The sequence below is a fragment of the Sinohyriopsis cumingii genome, chromosome 1 (genome assembly GCF_028554795.1).
Source record: "Sinohyriopsis cumingii isolate HCF-2022 chromosome 1, ASM2855479v2, whole genome shotgun sequence".
Lineage (NCBI taxonomy): Eukaryota > Metazoa > Mollusca > Bivalvia > Unionida > Unionidae > Sinohyriopsis > Sinohyriopsis cumingii.
The window spans coordinates 31,133,204-31,143,250 of NC_142961.1; the positions used below are offsets into that span (position 1 = coordinate 31,133,204).

Below are 10,047 nucleotides of genomic sequence, written 5' to 3' on the forward strand. Positions count from 1 at the left end.
CTTTCAAATAAATATTATCTGCCCATTTCAGAACTTCATCATCTTTCCATTACTACCTTATGCTCTAGTTTGTATTATCTGATTGTGCGAAAGTGTATCGCTGCGTAAAAAGTTCTTGCAATTTATCTTGCTTGAAGAATAATGAAAATGTTTTTTTTGTACAGATTCAATCATAGCAGTTAATGGAGGTTGAACGACGAGAAAAAAATTCTAACTTCTTAAGGTTTTTTTATTATTGATTTAGATGGTTGCTTTTCTATTAAAGTTCATTATATTTTTCATAAAATAACTTGAGTTTTTTCAAAATGCACAAATGTCAACCACACTTGAACAGACAGGCGCACGTACGAGTCTCCTTGATGATTATTTTAATTTTATTTCCTTTAACGGTTGGAAATTTTAGAGTATACAATTTGGAGAAATATTGATGTTAGACACACTATGCATGATAGGACATTTGTGGCTCTCACCCATCTGTTTGTCTGTCTGTATGTCTGTCTTCTTTCATCTGGTGCATGGGTATGTATATCCTTGAATGAATGTGTGTTCGCACACGTATATTACATAAACATACTTCTGGTTAAAAATGAGTATAAAATGATGCTAAGTTAGAAAGAGTGACGTCATGTGGATCAATATTGATTTAAAAGGTGAACCAAAGTAATATGATGGAATCTGTGAAATAATTGGATCTTTAAAACTTACATATTTGATGCAAGGAAAGTTAAACAGAATTAAACTAATTTTAAGAAGGCTGTTCTAGATGAATTTGCTGGTGGCAATCAGAAATATTGTCTAAAGACCCCAGCAAATTTGAGAGTTATTACGTGTCAGCATCAGCAAAAAAAAATCATGCTGAAAGTTATTGTATGTACCATCTGATATTTGATGTTTCAGAAGTCAAAATGAAAATGAAACAACAACAAAAAAACGTCATTGGGCATGTTATTTAATCTGAATACTGTACGATATTTACACCCAAATATGGATAAATATTCCGTCTGCATTAATTACACTCATTTATCGTTATGATAGCTAATGTAATTATTGCTTTGTTAAGTTCCTCTGAATACATTAAAATACTATGTTCATCTTTTTAAAAAAAAATTTCTGGTTTAAAATATTCAGCATTACAAATCAGCTGACGTATCAAATTCATGTTATAATTTTCTTATCAAACTTGTGTTATAACTTTCTTAACTCATATTATAAGCGAACTATTAGCCTTGCGAAAATAACTGAGAAAGAAGGATATATCAACATATGAAAAATGCAAATTGTTGAGATTGTTTTCGTTAAGGTTATATAACCAAAAATGTGCAATAAATGTTTAAAATCGGAGAGCAGATTAAAATGTTCCTACAAATGTATCTGAAATTATGGATAATGAATTTATATTATCAGGTATGGACAGTGTATTTAATTTAATTATTTATTATCATTTAAGTATGGAAAGTAAATATTATTTAATTATCTGATATAATGTAAGTATGGACACATAATCTAATTATCTGATTTAATGTCTATAATTATTCTCCAAGTATGAACAAAAGATGTTTGACATATTATAATTTATTGATTGGTTTAACCATAATGATCTGTAGTACAGCTAAGATTCCTTCCTTTGCTGACTTTATGTTTTGCTAACCAAGTGTAGAACGGTGAACTATCCGGAACTGGAAAATTTATGTGGGCATGCGCACTGGAGCTAATTTTAGGCGCTACGATCATTAACTCTGTTGTAACCGTGAAACCCCCTATACCTCAAGGCACAATGTAGGCTTCAAGCCATCAAGTACTTGGTGTTGATATCAACTGCACCGACAAGCTCTTGCACATCCACAGGCATGCGTTTTGATAGCTGATTGACCATTAGCCTTTTCCCTCAAGTAAGTTAGCAACTATTACTGCCCAATTTCCACAAGTTATCCCTTATGATAAAAACATACAAACTTGTGTTTCAAAACTTAAACTTATGTAAATGGCAATTTGTGTTTTAAGAATAGAACCGGTAACAAGAATATTTCAACTGCCGCGTTTATATTATTTTCTTCCTAATTAAAATCAGTTTGGAGCCGTAAGTGAACCTGTCATGAGGATATAATGGCAGACATTGCTGAATCTGGGAAATACCATTTTATATCTTTTTTTGTAAACCATTGGGCAAATATGTTCAGGAAAATATACAATTCATAGAAAGCAGAGTCTAAATATTATGTTTTTGAAGATTTAGCTTTAAAATGCAATTATGTAGGTCAGAAACATACAGCACAATGCCATGTTGTGGAATTTGAGAGATGTTGTAAGGTCAACGTTGTATGCTGAGATTCACTCATTGTTGTGAAAATACGAAGAAACAGAAACAGCAAAGCAAATACTGTTTAACCAATGCCTAACGTAACACCAAGTACGTAGACAAATAATGAAAAGTTATATTTGCAATCCTATCAATGGAGCATTGTAACGAAGCTATCGAGTGGTTACATTAAGAAAAAACACTCTTTCTAAAAATAGACATGCTTGCATGTTAGCTGTGTCGATCAAGTTGAGAAAAAAAAGGATTTAGTTCATTCTTATACTGATTTAATTCTTCAGTGTGTTGTCTATGAACAGTTATGGTCAAGTTTTATCGGCAACAAAGGAATTAGGATGAAGAGTATGATCGGAAAGATGTGTGCATTTGCTTTCATGTACATAGTGCAGGGGTTGTTTCAAACAAGTTTGGAAATCTTTTCAACTGACATTTTATAGTAAACTTTCATAAAGTAAAAAGAAAAATTCTTGATTAAGCATTTGTACAAACTTTCAATTACAATACTGTAATCTAGCTACACAGTTAAAATTCATTACAATGTTTAGCGTCTGTTCTCTTTTTAAGTCATAACGCCAAAATACATTGCATATGATTTTGATAGTTTTTAGACATGCACCAAGTGTTTATAATGTTGTTGTTGTTGTAGTGTTTAACGCCATTTTTCAGCACAAGATAGGCTATACATGGCGGCCAGTATTAATGGTGGAGGAAGAACCCAGGAAAACTCTGGAAAGAACCACCAACCCACTAGAAGCTACCAGCAAGCTTTCTCACATACCCACATTGGAAGAGCCCCGAGACTCGAACCCACGCAGACAGAGGTGAGATGGCAGTGATCCGTAACGGTGAGTGCTTTAGGCCACTTGGCCACTCAGGGCCCCCTGTTTTTAATGTAGATAGAACAATGTCAAATGCAAATATGCATCCTGGGACATTATATATATATATATATATATATATATATATATATATATATATATATATATATATATATATATTGTGTGTGCATTGCTTTGCTCCTACTTCTCCCTGTTTTATGTCCAAAAGGAGAAGTCACTTCTCCCTAAAATTCAAGTCTAGCTTGACCCCTGGTAATATATATGAATATGGCAAATTGATGCAGTGACAGCTGGCCAAAATATGTACTCAGGAGAGGTCTGTGATGGTAAATATATGGTAAATATTTAGTCCAAGAACTCTTTATGATATGATGTGATCGAATGTACAAGTGAAGCACATAGCCAGGCTGACTCTAAACTTGTTTCTCCTTCTTTGAGTTCATGTAAAATATTTAGTTGGCCTCCTGTATGTATTTCTAGTTAAACAGCAAGAGAGACTTTATCTATACTAAGTTAGGAAGTATTACACATTTTGAGACCAACAATTTAATTTTAGGGGTGTTTCATTTAACCATAACAAGTACAGCACTCTAATACCTTGGAAAAAGAAAAAATACTATTGATATGATGTTTGGAATGTAAAAACAAAGAAAGCAAACAAATTATCTTGGTTAGAGAAGAAAAAACAAATCCAAACTCCCCTGGCCCCCGACAAAGTCAATTAATTAAATGGTCGGTACATTATCGGGAAATTATAAAATATTGTGTGCGATTTTATTAGCACTAAACACACGAGAAATGAAAGATAAGAACAGAAAAAATACTTTAAGAAATCGATATCAAAACAAAATACTGCGGTCCGCACCCCCACCCACCCCCGCGTAAATGCAAGAAAGATCAGCACACCATATAAATTCTAAGGTCCCCCACCCCTACCGTATAAATATTACAACGAACAGAACACTATGCAAGTATGAATCAGAGATCTCTAACAACAATACACAGAAAGTAAAGTTACGTGTATGCTTAGTTGATCTGTATACCGGTTAGCTTTTAATTGCACTTGTTAGTTTTCAACAGTGTTACGAAGTTAAAACTGTCTGCAGCCTGCATTAAATTTCACAGATTCCGCGTTGGAAACTTTCTGGACTGGTTCCCGATAATGACAATAACAATGTTGGAACAAGCAATCAAATCAGGTTGTAAATCAACAACAACAACAACAAAAGATTAAGTAAACAAGGGAAAGAACCAAGTTTGCCCTATTTATATTTACCTCTAGCTATCCTGCTATACCCCTCATAGACATGTTCGCAGTTTGCGCATCTGAGGGTTTTGGTAGAAAAAGAAACACAAGCATCAAAAACAGGTCAATATTGGAACTTGTATTGGATGCTATTTAAATTTCAATGTCAACCTAAATTGATCATTGTCGGTTAACGGCACAACAGTTTTGTTTCGATTGAATTTGCTTACATTTCTCATTAAGTAGAATTTATATATTAGCTGAATGTCTCGTTAACGTTGGGGAAGTGACTGCGTGCAATTTTCCTACCGGTAGACTTAGGAATGTGTCTGTTACGTTGGTCGCCCCTTCCCCGACTCCTATTTTAAGTTCCGGACAAATAACAAAATAATCGGCTTTCGGGAAGCAGATATCCATAACTGTATTTGTAATCCAGAGCCTTCGGTATTTGGTATGAACTTATCTCTTTCTGTATAAGTTCTATATAGGTTTTACCACATTCTTTATAGTGGAGTTTAAATTCTTTTTGTCAGCAAAATAATTATGTGTCAGAAAGCAGTGTGGCCATTGTTTCAATTTTATATTTGCCAAATTTTCAAAAATTGCAATTCACTTTTGTGTGTGTGAAATTGTAAAACACGGAGTGTCACTTATTGTTCTAGTTGTTAGCAGTTTATATAAGTAATTATGAAAATGTAGTAATATTAGGAACTGTATCTATATAATAATATTGTTAGGATTTTGATTCTTAATGATGATTTTTACAAATTGGCATTAGAATGGGTTTTGCTCTGCAAACTTCATTTTCTTTAAGAATTATTTTTAAAAGTTATAAACCATTGATAGCTTGGTATGTATGGACTAACATTCAAAATGTTGATTTTTGTTTTGAATTCATGCATAACTATTTGAGTATTATATTTCAAAAATTGGTTTCCTATACGATCTTGAGTAAAGAGGGGCTACATTTGATCAATTAATTGATTATTTACAGAATTTTATATAGTTTTTCAAATACAGAAATTCCATACAAATATGAAGTTGATATACCTTCATTTTTGAAAAAAATTTAGCACAAGGATTCTTGTGTTCTAATGAAATGTTAGATATAGAACGCTATTTTATTTTAAAAAACATACTTGTATCTGCATTCATTATAGTTTGCTTAGTTACAAATAGTATCGAACCCGGTCACCCCTCTCATTCACGTAAAATCTAACCTATTCCGAATTCCCTCAGTCATGTGACACCTCTCACATGACTAATGAGGTCAACATGCTTTCGTGAATTCTCTCACCTTTTTAGTCTAGGAAGTTTCTTTGCAAAACTAAATTCTTTGAAATCATGGCAAGAACAAAACTTACTTGATAAACTGGCAGACAAAACAAATAATTCCATTATTATTGGTGTGATGTAATGCATATAGTCATAGTTTCTGATTGAGAAATCCATACACTATTGATGCTGGAAACAAATTAATTGTTGCAATTGTATGATGTAAATATTTGCCATAAAGTACACAATAGCAGGAACAAGCAATTCCGTTTGAAGGCTTGAGACACAGCTGGGCATCTGATCATTGTTCCAAGAACCTCCATCACAGCACACCAAAGCACCGGAGTTTTGAAGATTAATTGTTGGGAGCCCAGCACACAGCTAAACCATTTAAGTTTTGTTGATACTTTATATGGTATGTATGTGTATTACAGATTGTACTAGTGTGCTCAAATTGAATATACAAGATCTGATATTGTATAGGGACTGAACTACATATTCAATCATGTTGCTGTGGAAGTCATATATTCAAACATGTTGCTATGGAGTCATATAGTTTCTGGGAAGCTAATGAAATATTTGTATAATGATAAAGAAGCCAAAGAGTAGGATTAAAACTGTCCTGGATCTTGGCAGGCCAGAAGGAATAAGAATTATATCTGGTTGTCTAACAATAACTATTATAATCAATGTCACCAATGTGGATATGTGAGAAAGCTTGCCAGTAGCTTCCTGTGGGTCGGTGGATCTTTCTGGTTCTTCCTTCACCAAATATAATGGCCACCATGCATAGCATAGTATCATGTGCTGAAAAATGGCATTAAACGCACAAAACAAACATAGCCTATACCGAAATGGTCCAAACAAGTCATGGCTGACTCAGTTGTATCATAGCATTTTGCATGACAAAATGGAATTAAGTTGCTATATAGCATACATAAATTCATCTTGCATGTATAAATTATTAACCAACTCTTAATACATATTGGACCAGAGGTCATGTGGCACAGGGTACCTGAGCTTGCAAAGACATAGAGTGCCACATGAACAAGGGTACATTTTTTTTGTTTTTGTTTTTATAACTTACCGAATCATCTTTTTATTCTATATAATAATAATTATGCTATTTATTATAGGAATAAGAAAAAAATGAAACAAAGATATACCACAACATTTAAAGCTGTATTTAATATTTTAGAAACAGTTCAGTAAAATGAAACCTGAACACCATAAGGTAATAATGTATGTGATACTTTACTGCACTGGAGGCACACAAACTTGGAGTGATTCTCATTCAACTCGGAACAAAACTAAGTTTGTTAAAGAGGACAGAATGGCATGTAGACAATCACAAGAAAATACTAATATTATTACACAATACGTCAATGAAATTTAAAGATACCATCATGAAACATTGAACCAGAAGAATTTTTATTTAAAGTTATAATATTATTATGTATATCTATATTGTGTGCTTCAATTTTGTCCATGATTGTTGATTGTAAATTAAGTTAATGGGTTAATGTAATGTAAGAAAATTGTCATTTTTAAATAACATGTTTGCATATCTAACATTTGCTCATGACTGTAAGTTGTAAATAACATGTTGACATAGCTTTTGAGTTTAGAATGTTCTACAAACATTTTAATTTACAATTTGATTGGAATTTCCATTAGACTGGCTCATGTTTAGTCAGGTGAAAATGTGTATTAATACAAACTTGATAAACAAATAATTCATTTATTTTAAGACCAGTCTTTTTGAGTTCTCTATAGTGGTCTTGTAATTTGAGAGAAATTGTTTATTTAATTGTTCATTGGAATTACCAAGTGCTCATTGACTGGACGAACACAGTTGAAATTATTGTGAACTCATTCAAAGACATTCTGGATTGCATCATTGTGGTACATCAGGCCATTCAAAACTATTTAATTCATTCAGATCATTGTATAGTTTTGGACTTTTTATAGGTCATTTAGGATTATTTGGGATTTAATTAGCAATAGTGTCTTTTGGATTTTCATTTTGTATTGTAGGGAAATAGATTGTTGGTTTTACTTAAATTGATGGCTTCACTTTCTTTCTGTTACTTATTTTAAGACAGAGTCATAACAGTATAGTTGGGATTGTCTTGATTCTGTGATTGTTGCCAATGTATTGTAGTCCATCTGTCTTGGATAATACCTCAAAAAAGGATACTGGTTAATTTTGGAGTTGCTTGTATTTCATTACATTCAGAATTAAGGATAAAACAATGCCATTAAAGTGGGGAAAGGTGCACAGTTTACATGAAAGGATAAAACAATGTCATCAGAGTGGGGAAAGGTGCACAGTTTACATGAAAGGATAAAACAATGCCATCAGAGTGGGGAAAAGTGCACAGTTTACATGAAAGGATAAAACAATGCTATTAGTGGGGAAAAGTGCACAGTTTACATGAAAGGATAAAACAATGCCATTAGAGTGGGGAAAAGTGCACAGTTTACATGAAAGGATAAAACAATGCCATTAGAGTGGGGAAAAGTGTACAGTTTACATGAAAGGGAAGTTGTTGACCAATAAACTGAATGAAAGGTTACTTGAATACACATTCTCTCTCATACTAATAGCAGTGACTACCAATCACTTGCCATCCATTTTCAATATTTGAATAAATCACAATTACTAATTAGTTTTCTTGCATTCACATCTTTTGATAAATTTAGATTTTCTTTATATAATTTGCATGATAGTTTTATTTTGATGAGAGCTAGATCTATTGATTAAAGAAATGGAACAATTTCCTAAATATATAAAGGAAAATCTCTATTTTTGTACCAATTGTCATGAAATCTTCCCATTATAGTCAGGAGTTAAACTGGTAATGTTTAAACATGGTACTGATATAACAATGAATAACCCATGGGAATGAATGTCTGTCACCTGCCAGTCCTATGAAATTAAGACTCCACCAGGCACTGCTTATTGACAGTAAGTCGTCATTTACTGTAGTTGCTGAAATAAACATACCAAGAGGACAAAGCAAACCAAATTTTATGGATGTTGACAAGTAAAATTGAAAGCAAGTCGATTTCTGATTGCTGCAACACCACATGCAACTCTGTTGTAGTAGAATTGGAGGAATCGTGAGCAATTTGCTCTTCAACTTCAGAGTTAAGTAAATCTTGCTTGTAGTTTGCAATCGCACAATGTCTAATTAGAAGTGATAAAAAAAAAACACTGGAACTTGTGAAGTTTGCCTTGATTCAAACTCATGTGGACAAAGGTGAGATGTGTGAATGATCTGTAAAGGTATGCACCTTAGGTCACTTGGCCACCATGTTTTAATGAAGAGTAGAAATATGTTCATAAAAAAGTGGTCTCACCAAAGGGCCTGAACTCTGAGCCAAACATAGGGTGTGATGGATACAATGACAGACATGAATAACACTATCCAAACATAAGGTGTGATGGATACACAGACAGACATGGGTAACACTATCCAAACATAAGATGTGATGGATAAACAGACAGACATAGGTAACACTATCCAAACTTAAGGTGTTATGGATACACAGACAGACATGGGTAACACTATCCAAACATAAGGTGTTATGGATAAACAGACAGACATGGGTAACACTATCCAAACATAAGGTGTTATGGATACACAGACAGACATGGGTAACACTATCCAAACATAAGGTGTTATGGATAAACAGACAGACATAGGTAACACTATCCAAACATAAGGTGTTATGGATACACAGACAGACATGGGTAACACTTGCCAAACTTAAGGTGTTATGGATACACAGACAGACATAGGTAACACTATCCAAACATAAGATGTGATGGATAAACAGACAGACATGGGTAAAACTATCCAAACATAAGGTGTGATGGATACACAGACAGACATGGGTAACACTATCCAAACATAAGGTGTGATGAATACACAGACGGACATGGGTAACACTATCCAAACATAAGGTGTGATGGATACAGACAGACATGGGTAACACTATCCAAACATAAGGTGTGATGGATACACTGACAGACATGGGTAACACTATCCAAACATAAGGTGTTATGGATACACAGACAGACATGGGTAACACTATCCAAACATAAGGTGTGATGAATACACAGATGGATATGGGTAACACTATCCAAACATAAGGTGTGATGGATACACAGACAGACATGGGTAACACTATCCAAACATAAGGTGTTATGGATACACATACATAAGTAACACTACCTAAACATAAGGTGTGATGGATACACAGATGGACATGGGTAACACTATCCAAACATAAGATGTTATGGATACACAGACGGACACAAGTAACACTACCAAAACATAAGGTGTGACGAATACACAGACGGA

At 33.5% G+C, this 10,047-nt stretch overlaps 1 protein-coding gene across 1 annotated transcript in view; it reads right to left on the reverse strand.

Annotated features, from left to right (window-relative positions):
- LOC149806638 (uncharacterized) overlaps window positions 1–4,705 on the reverse strand; it is a 57,720-nt gene extending 53,015 nt beyond the window's left edge. The window contains exons 1-2 of the mRNA XM_089955962.1: window positions 4,630–4,705; window positions 4,430–4,479 (exon numbers count right to left, since the gene is read on the reverse strand). The gene's annotated coding sequence lies outside the window, so the exon portion shown is untranslated. The remainder of the gene's footprint in view (window positions 1–4,429; window positions 4,480–4,629) is intronic.
- Between the last annotated feature and the right edge of the window lie 5,342 nt (window positions 4,706–10,047).